Raw genomic sequence first — 16922 nt, 5'->3', positions numbered from 1 at the left:
CGCCGGATGCACCATCCCATCTTGGTGGACAGAATGACATACTCTCAAGCTTCATGTCATCGCCGGATGCACCATTCCATCTTGGTGGACAGAATGACATACTCTCAAGCTTCATGTCATCGCCGGATGCACCATTCCATCTTGGTGGACAGAATGACATACTCTCAAGCTTCATGTCATCGCCAGATGCACCATTCCGTCTTGGTGGACAGAAAGACATACTTTCAAGCTTCATGTCATCGCAGGATGCAGCATTCGGTCTTAGTGCAGCATTCCATCGTGCAGCATTCCGTCGTGGTGGACAGAAAGACATACTCTCAAGCTTCATCTCATCGCCGGATGCACCATTCCATCTTGGTGGACAGAATGACATACTCTCAAGCTTCATGTCATCGCCAGATGCACCATTCCGTCTTGGTGGACAGAAAGACATACTTTCAAGCTTCATGTCATCGCAGGATGCAGGATTCGGTCTTAGTGCAGCATTCCATCGTGCAGCATTCCGTCGTGGTGGACAGAAGGACATACTCTCAAGCTTAATGTCATCGCTGGATGCACCATTCCATCTTGGTGGACAGAATGACATACTCTCAAGCTTAATGTCATCGCCGGATGCACCATTCCATCTTGGTGGACAGAATGACATACTCTCAAGCTTAATGTCATCGCCGGATACTCTCAAGCTTCATGTCATCGCCGGATGCACCATTCCATCTTGGTGGACAGAATGACATACTCTCAAGCTTCATGTCATCGCAGGATGCAGCATTCGGTTTTAGTGCAGCATTCCATCGTGCAGCATTCCGTCGTGGTGGACAGAAAGACATACTCTCAAGCTTAATGTCATCGCCGGATGCACCATTCCATCTTGGTGGACAGAATGACATACTCTCAAGCTTCATGTCATCGCCGGATGCACCATTCCATCTTGGTGGACAGAATGACATACTCTCAAGCTTCATGTCATCGCCAGATGCACCATTCCGTCTTGGTGGACAGAAAGACATACTTTCAAGCTTCATGTCATCGCAGGATGCAGCATTCGGTCTTAGTGCAGCATTCCATCGTGCAGCATTCCGTCGTGGTGGACAGAAAGACATACTCTCAAGCTTCATGTCATCGCCGGATGCACCAAAGGGATGGGTCACCGGCATCCCAAAGCATAAAACTGTAGCAGAGGTTAGGCAATAGCTATATATGGTCTGTACTGCATGAAAAAGATTATTGATTTAGAATGGTTAATAATGCTATAATACATGCATGGTTTTGTAGGTTCCAATACAGTCTCTTGGGGGTATATGGTCAATGGTTTGGTGGATGATTTCACTCTATGCGACAGTGTTCGTGGACATTTAATGGCATTCTTATGCTTAAAAGCATTTCTGGAAGCACTAATCGAATGTGTCTGCCATATCCCAAAGCATAAAGCTATAGCTGAGGTATGGCAATAGCAATATAAGTATTTTTTTTACGGATGAAAAGGTTTATTTATTTGGAATGACAAATATATCTTTTAACACATGGCTTTGTAGAATTCAGGACCATTGTCTTGGCGCGCCGAACATGGTCAATATCTTAGTGGATGATTTTGCTCCACCATGGGCCCGCTTTACACTGCATTCTTGAACGGGTGTAAGACATTCCAAAGCATAAACATATATATTATCCCCACCTCTAAACAGGTGGGACAAGTCCTTCATCTCAACACATGGTAGAAAGCTCTCCAGCCCTTTCTGCGTTAAGTCATTCTCGTGAACTTTTAAAGAATTCGCATGTACTATCTGTAGCTTTATAAGTACTTCTCGTGCCTTTTTCGTAAATAAAAACGGGAGATAATTTTAGGAGTGGACTACAAAAATATCCCGAGTTGGAGGTTTGCATGTATGCGGTACCTGGAGTTTAAAGTTATGGGTGGTCCCTAGACTTTAATGTTTGATCGTTTTCTTCATTTTGCATATTTTCAATTTTCTTTTAACTTGAATGCCAACAAGCTATATATGGCATTTTATACTTTTCTTTGCACACATTTCCACTTTAATTTCTCCCCCTCCCCCTTTATCTTTATTTTGAAATTAAGGCATATATACTAGTACTACTACCGTCATTGAAAAACAAAACTTATTTTCATTTTAATCCGTATTTTAAAATTAAAACCTTTTTCTTAGAAAACTTATTATTTTTTCATTTTAATGAGACGTGACTCATTTTTCACCAAAATATTTCTATAACTCTTTTTATCTATCTTAATTTTTACTAATTATACATTAAAACTCATGTCATTATAAAAATTATAAAAGTTTTCATTTTTAAAGACAAGATATAGCCATGGAGAAATTAAAATTGTTCTACATAGTTCATAATGGAATGATTTTTTGCTATACAACACATTAAAAAAAATTAATGGGTTTCCTTCTCTCTTTCTACATTTTTAGTTTTTGTACATTGCATTAATATCACTGGAAGAGAACTTTTGCAATTTTACAAATTTTTTGGACCAAAATACTCTTTAGCCTACAAGGGTTATTTATGTCTTTGTCTATGACAGGAAGAACCGTCACTTTAGTTTATTCATTAATTTTTAAGAGTAGTGATAAACGTACGTATACGTATGTACATAACCGAACTTTTTTAAACATTTTACATTGAAAATCATTTTATAAACATTAATTGATTTAAAATAAATTTCATACTAATCATTTTGCAACACTTCAAGAAAGATTTAAAATTCATACTTAAATATTTGTATATTTAATAAAATATATATTTTCTACTAAATATTGTATATTAATTCAAATCATAGTCGAAATCATGCTACGATTCGACATAAAATTTCTATATCACTTCTTTGTTATTGCTACATATATTACAATAAATAACAAAACTAATTTTTAATTAAATTCACTTAAATCTAAAATTTTTTAAAATATTATGTACATGTACAATTATGTACGATTATCTTTTCCCAATTTGTAAGTATGTGCCATAACGAACAATTGTTTGCACATTCCTTGACGACTTCTATTGGAAAAATTCAACATTAATAAATGAACTAAGTGTAGCCGAAGGGTGATCTCTCTCTCATAAAAAAACATAAATAAATAGCTCTTATAGGCCATTTTAGTCCCAAAAAAAATCTTAAAAGTGCAAAAGTTTTTCTAGAGATATTATATCAATATCAAGTCTGGTGGTAATTTTAAAGAATAGGGACCGTGGATAGTGGATGATATTAGTGCAATGTCCATGGACAAAAAATATAGTTCTCTTTTGTTTGCACCATAGCAAAACAGGTATTTTGGTGTATTGACTAATTTTTTTTTTAGAAAAATCTCTGTAACACCCACGATTTTCGGATAATAAAATTTTTCGGATTGGGATGCGAGATGGTGCTTTAAGATGGAATTTCTGAAGTAAACAAAAGAAAATAAAATTTAATTTCTCGCGTGGTTAAAATCAAGGATCGATTTTGAAGAATTAATATTTAGAACAACACTAAATATTAATTGTGCGTTGGGCGAGAGTTTTTCATGAACTTTAATTAATACTCCCTCCGTTTCTTCATAGTTGAGTCATTTTTCTATTTCGGGAAGTTTCTTCATAGTTGAGTCATTTCCATTTATGTCAACTTTTTTCTCTTTCTTACTTTATCCTCTCTTACTTTATTCTATGTACTTTATTCACTTTATATTTTATTCTCTCTACCTTTTCCTCCCTCTTACTTTTTTATCTATATATTTAACACGTCTTAACATTCATTTCTAAAACTCCGTGCCGAAAAATTCCGCCTCAACTATGAAGAAACGGAGGGAGTAGAAGAGATGGGAAAAGTAAAGTAAATATTTGGGCTTCTCAATAAAATAAAGTCCAATATTTTATTTTACAAAAAGGCTTTGGGCCATGGAAAATAATGGAAGTCCAAAATCAAATAAATAAGTACACAAGTTTTGGGCTACATTCTAATGAGTCCAAACAATTAAAATAAGTCGGAGACCTTTGAGCCCAATCTTTATTCCTTCTTCTTCACGCAGATTTGCAGAAATCTGCTAGATTTGCAGAAATCTGATCCCAACGTGAATTATGATTCTTCAAGAAATCTCTCCAGCTCCTTAACCGAGCCGTTACCTGCGGAATTAAACACCCAAATTAACTACTAATCATGGTGGTCAATTACAATATATATCAGCCATGAATTGCCCAATTAATTGGTTTTAAATCCCAATTAATCCCCTGATTACACTCACTCATATATTCACGGTGGTTTCACTTCTCCTCACACTCAAAATCTGCAAATTCCTAGCAAAACATTTGAGAGAAAGAGAGAGCCGAGAGAGAGTAGAAGGACTGCCGTCTTTTGTTCCAATCTCATACAAGCCAAGGTAAATCTTTTTATTCACCAATTCATAACTCAAGCTCCTCAGTTTCATTCCAATTTCAAGCATATGCAACATTGTGTCCACAGATTTGAATCTGCCGAGTTCAAGGACCGTTCCTTTCGGCCTTTCATCCTTCACAATCACGAAAGTATAATCCCTCCCCTTTGACCGTTGTTACACATAGCATACCATCACATATAACTCCCACAAGTAATAATTCAATCAACAATAATCAACAATGAATCGAACCCAAATGAATCGAACATCACAAATTGCAACCCCGTGCTGCGAATTGAAAATTTAAAACGCGAAAGAATATAACTTTGTAAAAGAACTTATCTTCGGGGTGAGTCGGGGCTGTTCGGTTTGGAATCGTGGCGATTCGAGAGCGGCTCGGCGAAGGACGGTGGCTTCCGGCTTCGTGCAGGCAGCAGCGGCGCGAATCGCAGCAGGGGCTGACCACGCGACGGAGGCAGCAACCGTGGCTGGAACTGTGACGTCGATTTGACGGCCAACGGTGGCAGAAGTAGACGCTGTGATACCGCGGCGCCGAATCGGCGAAGGAGAGAGGAGGCGGCGGCCGGCGGCGTGGGGTAAGCCGGAGGGCAGAGTGCAAATTTTGCGAATTGGGGATCGGCGTTTTGGGAGGATGAAATGAGTTGAGAGAGAGAAGGGAGGAACCGACAGTTTTGAGAAGGGAGTATGATTTGGGCCACTTTATTTTTCTTGGTTTGGGCTCATTTCTTTTAATTGGAGGAATAAGGGTGGGTTGCTAATTGTTTTGTTTGGGCCTCCTTAATTTATTATGGAGATATAAGGTGGGGGAAATAATTACATCTTGGGCCAATAATTAATTTAAATTGCGGGGAATTATCTAATTAATTCCAGAATAATGCCAAGGGAAATAGTTGCGATAATTTAATTATGCGCTTATATAATTTTGGGAATTTATTTCAACGTCGTGGAGGAAAATACGAGGAGCCAACAGAGGAAATATGGGCGTGAGCGGCCAACCGGCGTCGCACGCAACGCCTTAGGCGGCCGCCGAATAATCGAAAATATGCGAAAAACCGAGAAACGAGATAAAAGACTTTAATTAGGGTGCATGCATTCATTCTAATTACTAATTTTATCGCGCTGATTGTTGTGTTATTACTTTGTGATCTAAAGGGAGCTGTTCCGTGAGACTCTAAGTTCGGAATGAGGAAATACTCAAGTGTGGTGTCGTTTTAAACGAACGAGGTGGGCTTTCGAACTAAAAGTTTTACTGTGGGCTTTCGGTTTAAATACGAATTATGTGCCAAGTCTATCTTTATAGTGAAATTGGTGTGATTGAAAATATTATTTTTAACCCATGACAATGCGATATATGTGTGCTTAAAGTGGAAGTGATTGTCATGTGTTGCTATGGATTGTGAATCGCTCGGCCTTGCCGATATGAAGTTATACGATATTCGACTTGGTTGATATGATGTTATTCGATGCTCGGTGTTGACCAATAAACATGGGTTATGTTTCGAACTGGTTTTGAAAGGAAATGAGGATAGAAATATTTTTGCCATGCCATATTTTATTCTTGAGAAATGTCTATCTGTTTGTCTAGCAAGGGGAGCATCCCTACTAGACCAGTTATTTTATAATCGAATTCGGGTCTGAGTGTGGAGAGTGTCCACCCAGGCTAGTGTACACAACATGTGGATCGAGAGCCATCTTTCGAGTTGGCCGGTCTAGTGGACTTGAAATGTGGCCACATTCCCAGTTCATGTATAGTTCTGATGTGGTCTATGGGACCTATCCGAAGTGGTTGTTGCCACGTATAGTTAATCGAATTCGAGTCTCAGTATGGGTAGCATCCCTACTTTGACTAGTGTACACCATGGACCGTGAGTCATCGAGCGGGTTGGCCGGTTATTGTGACCGTGGGAGGTGGCCACCTTCACGGCACCAGAAATAACAGATATGACAGTTTTTCAAAGAACTCAAGGAGAAATGGTTGTGTTTTGAAATAATGTTAAAAAAGACTTGGAGATGAGTCGAAAGTTTGTGATTGAAATGATTTTAGTGTTTTCTCGATATTTTAAAGTAAAGACTGAGATTCACTCAGTCGCGATAACTCGTCCTTTCTATCCTTAGTAAGGGCGGGGCGTGACAATCTCTCTCTCATGTTAATATAAATATACTATTTTCTCTCTCTATCTAACATATAAAATAACATTTCATAAAATTCGGTGCCATTTTCCATGTGTACCATATGTAATGGGACTAAGGGAGTTGTACTTAGTATAGCTTTTTCTGATTAAAATTGATATTTTTTGGTTTACATGTACAAACTAATGACATGCCAGAAATTCAGATAATGATATGTCCCCCCTATTAGGCTATTTAGTATACCTTCTGGAGTGCCATTGTGCTGCTTCTAGTTCTAGCCGGCTACATAAAAATCACTAATATTAGCTGAAAAAATGACATCATCCACGTTACGTCGTCAATTTTCACTAGCCGAGATCCAGTCAGCCATTGGAATTCCATGCCACTGCCATGAAAGAAGATGTTCCTTTCATTCTACTTAGGATGCAAAAATAGAATTTAAAAATCTCCACTACATGCCAAGGGATGAATATATAGCAGAGGTTTGACAATAGCTATATATTAGCAGAGAATGTGGTCGAACTTGTTGTTTACAATTTGTATGGCCTGGAGCAGGTCGTGTCATATGATTATGCTCATTCTGCTTCATGAACATCAAGTCATAGATTAAAGCTCAAACACATATCCAACTTTATCATGGTGTCAAAGAATCCAAATCGCTCTTGGAGTCACAAGGGGATTATGCTACATTCACGATCATGACAAGGAAATGATCCATCATAACATTATGATGGATCCTTTTCTATGGACTCAAGCCCCCAGGCCCCAGTGTGAGGCAAATGTTATATGTGGATGAGTGTGATCCTCATCTATTGCATAATCACACTCAGAAAAAATGATGTTTACAACTTTGGTAAGATTCTCCTCGAGCTCTTGACAGGTAGTAAAATACTATAATACACAGCGAGCAGAGCAGCGTTATGTGTCATGGGTATGCAGCACAGCAACTTCTTTCTGAATTTTTCTTAGTTTCATGTACTTTACGTGTGATGTTTTAAAATAATGTGAAACCAGGCATTACCACAGCTCGGGTCAGACAAGGTACACGAGATTGTGGATGCTAGATTAATAGGAGAGTACCCGCTCGAGGCAGTTAGAAGGTAAATAAGTTGTATATCTGATAAGTTTGTTGCATTTGATTTCATGATTACGATGCTTTACTTAATAAACAGATGGCTAAAGTTGCTGAATCGTGACTTGGAGATGAAGGATATTATCATCGAAAGATGGTTAAAGTTGAACAAGAACTTGAGCTGTGCCTTGGCGAAACCAAATCAACTGAGACTCGATTTTTCTTAATATATATGCATGAATGCAGGGGAGATGAAGATAGACGCCATCCGAAATGAGAGAAATTACTTCATGCTCATTTCATTTCATTTCTAATCTGTTGGATAAATTTTTTGGATATTTTATTTTCTTTATGAATGTTATGCTAGTATTTTAAATAGTATTGGGCTATTGGCTAATATTTCTGTGTTTACTACTCCAGTCTCCATAGGAATTGAGTTTAATGATTCACAGTCCAAATATACATCCAATAATATAACGAATTGTGATGTTTTAGGCTTCAGACTCTACACATAGAGGTAGTCTTGCATTTCTTGCCATTCCATCTACTAAACATAGCCATTCACGTTCTCATTAAATGATCAAAGCTTTTCTTACGCAGCAACACATGATATAGTTGTTCTGTTTAGATTAAGAAACGTAACAACTAGCTTTTCGTGCCATTGACATTCTTATGTTTTGCTCCAACTAATTGATATCGTGACAACCAAATTGAGCTCAAAATATGACATCATCAATGGCTGAGCAACTCTGCCGTCAATTCTCCCTAGCCGAAATCCAGTTAGCCACAGGAGATTTCAGCGACGAACATTTGATCGGAAATGGTGGATTTGGGAAGGTCTACAAAGGCCTCATTGATAACGAGTCAGTTTCTGTGGCCATAAAGCGGCGGCTAGCATCAAATCTGAGTCAAGGGAAAGGCCAAGGCCAAGGCCAGACAGAATTTGCGGCGGAGAGTGAAACACTGATTCAGTTCCGCCATCGTAATCTAGTCTCTGATTGGGTACTGCAGAGATGATTCTTGTTTATGACTACATGTCGAAGGGGACGCTGGCTGATCACCTCTACAATCAGTCGACACTCTCGTGGGATCAATGCCTTAAGATATGTATTGGAGCTGGCCGAGGTTTGGACTACACTCGGGTTGCTCCATTATACATCGTGATGTCAAGCCTTCAAACATCCTTTTGGATGAAAATTTCACAGCTAAGGTTTCAGATTTTGGGTTGGCCAAACATTTAGGACATGATATGTTGCAGAGCCATGTCTTTACAAATGTTAAGGGTTCATTTGGGTATTTTGATCCAAGTTACTTTACAACGGGTTTACTTACAAAGGGAAGTGACACTTACGCGTTTGGTATAATATTGTTGGAGGTATTGAGTGGAAGACGCGCGGTTGAGGAAAAGCTTGGAGAGAATGAGGTGTGTATGAGCATATGGGCTCAAGATAATATTCGAAACGGAAAAGCAGACCAGATTGTAGCTTCAAATTTGAAGGGAGATATCTCGGAAGATTGCCTCAAGACATTTGTCGGGTTGTTAAAAGATGTTTGCATGTTGATCCGAAGAAACGACTCACAATGACTCGAGTTGTGGCACAGCTTGATTTATCCCTTGAACAGCAGGAGAGAAAAGGGACATCAACACAAAAGTTACAATTTTGGCCATTCTGGAATAGAGTTATACCATCTGGTAAATGTGAATTCTTTCTACTTGTACGTACTATACAAATATTGCATATAAAAGTTGTGACGAATGATCTTGATATTCTTTGTGTTGGTTGGTTATGGTCATACAGGATCAACTCCAAAGGATCAAAATGAGGTCCAAGTTGACAAGCTGTCAAAGGCCACCCTTGCCCCTGCCATTAAAAAAGCCTTTCCACTAGCTGGTATGTATAAGATCTTTCTGTGTACAGATAATTTAAAATTGTAAGATGTACAAGTTGTAATGATTGATCTTGATCTTCTTTGTGTTGGTTATGGTGACACAGGATCAACAGCAAAGGATCAAAATGAGGTTGAAGTTGATAAGCTGCCAAAGGCCATCCATGCCACTGGCATGCAAGAAGACTATGTCCCTTTCATTCTATTTGGTGAAACAAAGTTCAGTCAACCAGAGGCCATTTATGATATTTATTTTAGCCTCGTGTATAATGGATTCCAAGGAGTTGTGGAATACGGGGAGGATGCATCAATTGAAAGGCTCGACTACATGCCAAAGAATAATTTTAGAGTAATGATTTGGAATAACTACATACTAGCTATATTCGTTTATCTGCATGAAAAAGTTTACTATTAAGGAATGCCTAATGTTGCCGTAACACATGGTTTTGTAGATTTCAACTCCATTAATTTCTTGGCTGAAGCATGAGAATGTGGTCGAACTAGTTGTTTACAATTTGGATGGCCGTCAGCAGATCTTGGCGTATGATTATGCTCCACGAGCGTCCCTACATGACATTCTTCATGAACTGCAAAGCATAGGCTCAAACTCAAAGCGATATCCGGCTTTATCATGGTCACAAAGAATCCAAATCGCTCTAGGGGTCGCAAAGGGATTATGCTACATTCATGACAGGGGATTGATCCATGATAACATCAGATCCAGGAATGTTTTACTTTGTGATGATGAAACCGCTAAGATAATTGATCCTTTTCTATGGACTCCATGCCCGCAGTGTGAGGCAATTTAAATTGTGGATGAGACTTCGCATAATCACACTCAGGAAAATGATGTTTACAACTTTGGTAAGATTATCCTCGAACTATTAACAGGTAGTGAAATAGTTTACAACACACGACGAGCAGAGCAGCATCATGTGCCATGGGTATGCAGCACAACAACTTCTTTCAAAATGTGTCTATGTTTCGTGTATATTACGTGTGATGTTTTCAAATGATATTCACCAGGCATTACAACAGCTCAGTTCAAACAAAGTACACAAGATTGTGGATGCTAGATTAGAAGGAGACTACCCGCCCAAGGCAGTTGAGAAGGTAAATAACTTGTTTATCTGATAAGTTTCTTGCATTTAATTTCATGATTATGATGATTTTTTTAAAAAAAACAGATGGCTAAAGTTGCTCAACTGTGCCTTCGAGAATATTATCGTCCAAAGATGGTTGAAGTTGTACAAGATCTCGAGCTGTGCCTTCGCGAAACCAAATCACAACACTCACAAGATGGTAAAAGTGAATTCTTTCTATGTATACACAATTTACAAATATTGGATGTGAATGATCTTGATATTCGCTGTGAGTTATTTCAACAGGACCAACTCAAGAGGATTACAATGAGGCTGGCACCGAAAGATATATGTTAGATGTCCCTGTCATTCTATTCGGTAAAAGGAATATCTTCTTTAAAGATGATGTTCATAACAAGCATAGGATGTCTAATGGATTTACAAGAGTCCTGAAAAATGGAGAGGACGCAACAGTTCAAAGGCTCCGCTTAATGCTAAAGCATGGGTTTATAATAGAGGTTTGGCTATAGCTAAAGATTGGCCTATCTGGATGAAAAGTTTAATATGGAATGACTTATGTTAGTTGAAACCCATGGCAAAATCATTATCTAGGTTGAAGCATGAGAACATGGCCAAACTAGTTGTTTACGATTTTCATGGCCGTGAGCCGGTCTTGGCATATGATTGTTCTCCACGAGGGTCCCTACACGACATTCTTCATAAACAACAAGACATAGGTTCAAGCTCAAACCCATATCCGGCTTTATTATGGTCCCAAAGAATCCAAATAGCTATTGATGTCGCAAGGGGATTACGCTACATTCATGATGCGGGATTGATCCATCACAACATCAGATCCAACAATGTTATACTTTGTGATGATGAAACTGCGAAGATAATTGATCCTTTTCTATGGACTCGATGGCTCCAGTGTGGGCCAAAACCATCTGTGAGTGAGCGTAAACCTTTTGTATTGCATGATTTCTCTGAGAGCAATGATGTATACAACTTTGGTGAGGTTCTCCTTGAGCTCTTGACAGGTAGTAAATTAGTTGATAACACACGACAAGCAGAGCAGCGTCACCTTGTGTCATGGGTATGCAGGCAACAACTTCTTTCTCAACGCGTCTTAGTTTCGTTTATATTGTGTGATGTTTTAATATAATATGACTCCAGGCACTACCACAGCTTGATTAAAAAAAGGTACACAAGATTGTAGATGCTAGATTAAAAGCAGACTACCCAAGCAGGGTAGTTGAGAAGGTAAATAACTTGTTTATCTGGCAAGTTTCTTGCATTTGATTTCATGTCTCATGAATATGGTGATTTCTTTTAAAAACAGATGGCTAAAGTTGCTCAATTGTGCCTTCGAGATGAAACTTATTATCGTCCAGAGATGCGGACAGTTGTACAAGATCTCGAGCTGTGCCTCAGCGAAACCAAATCGCAACACTCTCAGAGATGAAATCAACTGATGTTGCATCTTACTATTATGCATGAAAGCAGGGGTGCTGAAAATAGAAATGAAAGATGCAATATATTTCAGAAAAAATTGTACAGTAACTTATTTCTCATATATAGAATCTCTAATTCAGTGGTGGATTTGGTATTGATTGCTGAAAATGGACTCAGTAGTATATGCCTCGTATTATGATATCTCATCATTTATATTCTTCACTAAGGTTTCTCAATTTGGCTTTTGTGTTGCATTTCCAACTTAATTTCAGATATTAGTTACACTCACCGCAAAACAAGATAATATCACTATTTAAACATTGCAACACTCAAATAGAAAACTAAATTCTACCTATTGAATAATTGGAGTGAATTCGAGCTTCAGTTGATCAATCAAGGTTAGTTTGAAAGTTGAAGCATAATTGGCTTGCATAACGAAACCTACATTTCACCCCACTGTGGAAACTACAGTGAATGATTCATGGGAAGTATTTTTCTCAGACAATTACTCCCGAATGATCAAGTTTCCATCCGATTTTTATAAAATTGATAGCAATTAATGAGAAAAGCCTAATAATCACAATTATGGAAGGATAGATGACTTTGTGGCTGTGTCGCGTGGTTGTCCGAAATGTTGAATACAAGACCAAATATAAATAATACTCCCTCCGTCTACGAAAAATAGTGCATTTTGTGAATAACACGGGTTTTAACTTTTAATGTAGAATTGATAAAGTAAGAGATAAGGGTTAAAACTAAGAGAAAAGGGAAAAAAGTAAGAGAGAAGCAGTGTTAGTAGAATGTGGAGTTCATATTATTAGTAAGAAAGAAGATATTGAAAACTTTCCTTTTTTTGAATGTGCCTATTTTTCGTGGACAATCAAAAATGACAAACGTGCCCTATTTTTTTGGACGGAGGGAGTAAAAAAAATAACTTCCTTCATCCCACCATATGTGATTCAGTTCTTTTCTGTATTTAAGAAAATGATAATTACCGAAGAAATTAAAGTAGCATAGAGGATAAAGTAATAGAGTAATTAAAGTAGCATAGAGGATAAAGTAATAGAGTGATTAGACAATCGTATTTTTAGTTAAAAATAGAAATGAACCACTTGTAGTGGGACAAGTGGACAACCAAAAAAGAAAATTAATAACTTATAATTAGATGGAGAAAGTATTACTACTCCCTTCGTCCTATTAAAGATGACTCACTTTCTTTTTTGATTTGTCCAAAAAAGATGATCTATTACTAAAATTGAAAATACATTTTATCTCTGCTTTATTCACCTTCTTTTACTTTACTCTCTCCATATAACACACAAAATAAAGATGCATAAAATCTTATGTCATCCAAAGAAGGAATTATCTTCATTGGAACGGGGCAGCCAGTTACTAAAACATTGGTTGCATACGTACGTGCGTTGTGCATGCGATTGACAATTATAATGACTGTTTATTTTAATGAAAGGGGTTGGCGAGAATCTTCCACGTAAGCGTCAGATTAGTTATTGCAAATAGGAATAATAAAAGTAGAAGAAGAAGAAGAATCTTCCTCATATGGCATGGGGTTTTGTGTGAAAAAGTTGTGTAGTGGTGCAAGTAGTTACAGTTAAGGTGCAACATATCATGTTCAACTAATTTCGTACTCACGACAATGCATTACTGAAGTTGGATATTAAAAATAACGCATTAAACTTACCAAAAAGTATAAAAATATTAATTAATTATGTTAGTAGTGACTGGAAATTAGCTTCCCTTGCATAAAGCAAACAATCACATTCCCACCCAAGTCGTCTCAGTCAATTAACATACAACACCACCTCTATTAATAATACGTATAGTTTATAACATTGTGCTTCTTCTTCATGCTCACTCCGGCAACTTGAAAATCACAAAATTACACTCATAGCTTGAGCTGAAAAGATGATAACATCCACGGGTTGTCGTCAATTTTCACTAGCTGAGCTGAAATGTGCCTCGTGAATAGATCTCGTTTATACTGCATTTTTGGTATGCCAATTTGCTCAATTATGCTATTTCTACTAGATATCATTACCCGCGAAAACGCATGCACACGAATTTTAAGAAATCTAATAGTCGACATGAATGCTGAAATGAAGCAATCGCCACCAATTTCAAAACGATGCAAATAAACCCTCATATTTTAAGTGGTTCACCAACTTTCTACATTCACAGCAATACCAGATAATTTAACTATTTAAAACGTTACAACTTGCAACACTAAAAAAAGATAACAAATTCTACCTATTGCATAGTTGGAATGAATTTGAGCTTCAATTCAGTCAAAGTTAGTTTGAAAGTTGAAGCATAGTTGGCTTGCATAACGAAACCAACATTTCACCCCACTGGAAACTAAAATGTGATCAATGGGAGAGATTTTTCTAAGATAATTTCTTCGGCATGATGAAGTTATCATGAAAAAAGTTTTACATTGGTCAGATTTTTAAAATATTGATTGACTACTGAGCAAACACTAGAATCACAAGCTCCACTATATGATATATAGTTCACTTTGTGGCTGAATATTGTCAGTTTGTCACACGGCTGAATTGGTCTGAAATATTGGAAACGAAACAAAATTGAAGTAAATAAATTACTAATATTTGGTGGGTTTTTTAAAATAGAAACATAACTATATAAACAAAAGAAATGAACCAATCTTTATGGTCATGCTACAATTTTATATACAAACTGCATTTTTCTGGAAAATTGAAAATTAACAATTTTTTAAATAAAAATTCAAGTTCTAAGTTGAATATATTCATAAAAACATAATAACAAACGTATCAACCCCAAGGTTAAAAAGTACTACTCCCTCTGTCCCGCTTAAGATGACACGTTTTCCTTTTTAGTTTGTTCTAATTAAGATGACACATTTCCTTTTTTTGGTAACTTTCTCTCTCCAATTAATACACTCAACCATTTTTTTTCACTCCTATTAAAATATTCATCTTTCTTTATCTCTCTACTTTAATACTTACACCCACCTTCTCTCTCCAATTAAACACTTTAACCAATATCTCCTAAAATACCGTGCCGACTAAGCAATGTGTCATCTTAGCTGGGACAGAGGGAGTACAATCAATTTCAAGGTAATAATTTTTAAGATATGTGGAGTTAAATGGGTTATTTCTCTTTTGACAAAAATCAATGTTTTCAATTTCTCTTACAAATAGATGTTTTGAAAGTCTAGGACAATCTAGACGTGGCCACGGTTCGTAAAACCGCCGGTTCCGGTTCGTAACCGGCCCGGCTATGACGGTTCCGGTTCCGGTTTAACCGGCGGTCACGGCGGTTCCGGTTCCGGTTAATAACCGCCGGTTTTTCGCCGGTTCCGGTTCAGTTCCGGTTTGTTTGTTTTTTTTTTTTTTTAAATCTTATAGTTATTACTTCTAAATTCTATAGTACAATCCAAAGAGAAATTGATAACGATAAAGAATTGCAATTTTATTGATTTGAAACTTTGAATGTAAATTTCTACAATACAATAACAAGTTACAACTTACAAGCTACAAAATACAACAATACAAGTATACAACTATACACTTGAATTTAAAATATAGATACAAAATTACGATTTAAAAAAAATATATTAAAAGTAAAGTAGAAACAATTAGGAAAAAAAAAGAAAAAAAAGGAAAAGGACTTGAGCTCAACTTAAATTTAAATTTTGAAATTCAAATTTTGAAAACGGTCGGAACCGCCGGTTTTTGGTCAGAAACCGGCGGTTTCCGACACCTTTTCAGGCCTACGCTGCAACCCTACGCCCTACACCTGCAACCCTACCCCCAACCGGCGGTTTTGTGTCAGAAACCGCCGGTTTTCCGACACGAACCGGCGGTTGACCGTCCTTTTCCGACCCAACCCCTGCAACCCTACGAACCTACCGGCGATGACCATTTATTTTCGGTTAACCGGCGAACCGGCGGTTAACTGCCGGTTACGGTTTCAAATTTTGTTGAACCGTAACCGAACCGTATGTCGAACCGTAACCGGATTTCGAACCGGAACCGTCGTCCGGTTCCGGTTCCGGTTCCGAACCGCCGGTTCAAAACCGGCGGTTAACCGGTGGGCCGGTTTGGTTTGGCCATGTCTAGGACAATCAGAGACGTCTTATTAGTATGCTGCAGAAAGAATATATAAATCCGGAAACAATTCTTTGACGTCTAAGGACTATAATGAATAACCCTAGCTTATACTATTTATAAAGAATACAAGACCTTTTTATTTTCTATTTGGTCCCTCCCTCAATAAATAGAAAATCTCAAACTTGATATTTAATTGACCAACGGAAAGATAGTTATACATATTAAATTAGTATTCCCTCCGTCCCCCATAACTTGTCACCATTTCACCCGACACGAGTTTTAAGAAATGTAATAGAAAGTGAGTTGAAAAAGTTAGTGAGATGTGAGTCCTATTTTTATATATTAGTTTTATAATAATATGTGAGTGAAAATAAGCTAATGGAATATGGAGTCCACTACTAAAAATGGTAAAAGTGAAATGTGACAATTTTTAGGGACGGACGGAAATGGAAATAGGTGACAAATTTTCAGGGACATGAGAATAATATGGAAATCCAAATTCTAACAAGTTTTACTTAATGATTTGTAGTTAAAAATTGCTACTTTTAATCCTACATAAATGAGCGTGATAAAAGCAAAGAAAAGCTTGCAAATTATCAAATTGCGATGTACAGAAAATTGTAGACATCATTTTCATGTGAATATAATAGCCCAATGTGGGTTGTTAGAGATGTACATTTTGATTTTTTTATGTTGAAAATGATCAACTACCTTGTAAAGTAGTAGACCTTCCTTTCTTATCGTTATGCATGTTTCCTTCATCTACTTTCTTTTGGTAAAGCAAACTTGAGCTGAAACG

General features: G+C 37.3%; 1 long non-coding RNA gene and 1 pseudogene across 1 annotated transcript; both read left to right on the top strand.

Annotated features, from left to right (window-relative positions):
- Positions 1–3849: 3849 nt before the first annotated feature.
- LOC148932188 (uncharacterized) lies at positions 3850–7987 on the top strand. Its single transcript, XR_016134988.1, has 3 exons — positions 3850–7449; positions 7533–7618; positions 7691–7987. It is a non-coding gene; the product is annotated as an uncharacterized LOC148932188 (long non-coding RNA).
- A 261-nt stretch (positions 7988–8248) lies between these two features.
- LOC125192695 (uncharacterized) lies at positions 8249–12075 on the top strand (annotated as a pseudogene).
- Positions 12076–16922: the final 4847 nt, after the last annotated feature.

The sequence above is a fragment of the Salvia hispanica genome, chromosome 2, assembly GCF_029641045.1.
Source record: "Salvia hispanica isolate PSC_SH4W2 chromosome 2, Shi_PSC_v1, whole genome shotgun sequence".
NCBI lineage: Eukaryota > Viridiplantae > Streptophyta > Magnoliopsida > Lamiales > Lamiaceae > Salvia > Salvia hispanica.
This window is presented reverse-complemented; position numbering and strand designations above follow the sequence as displayed.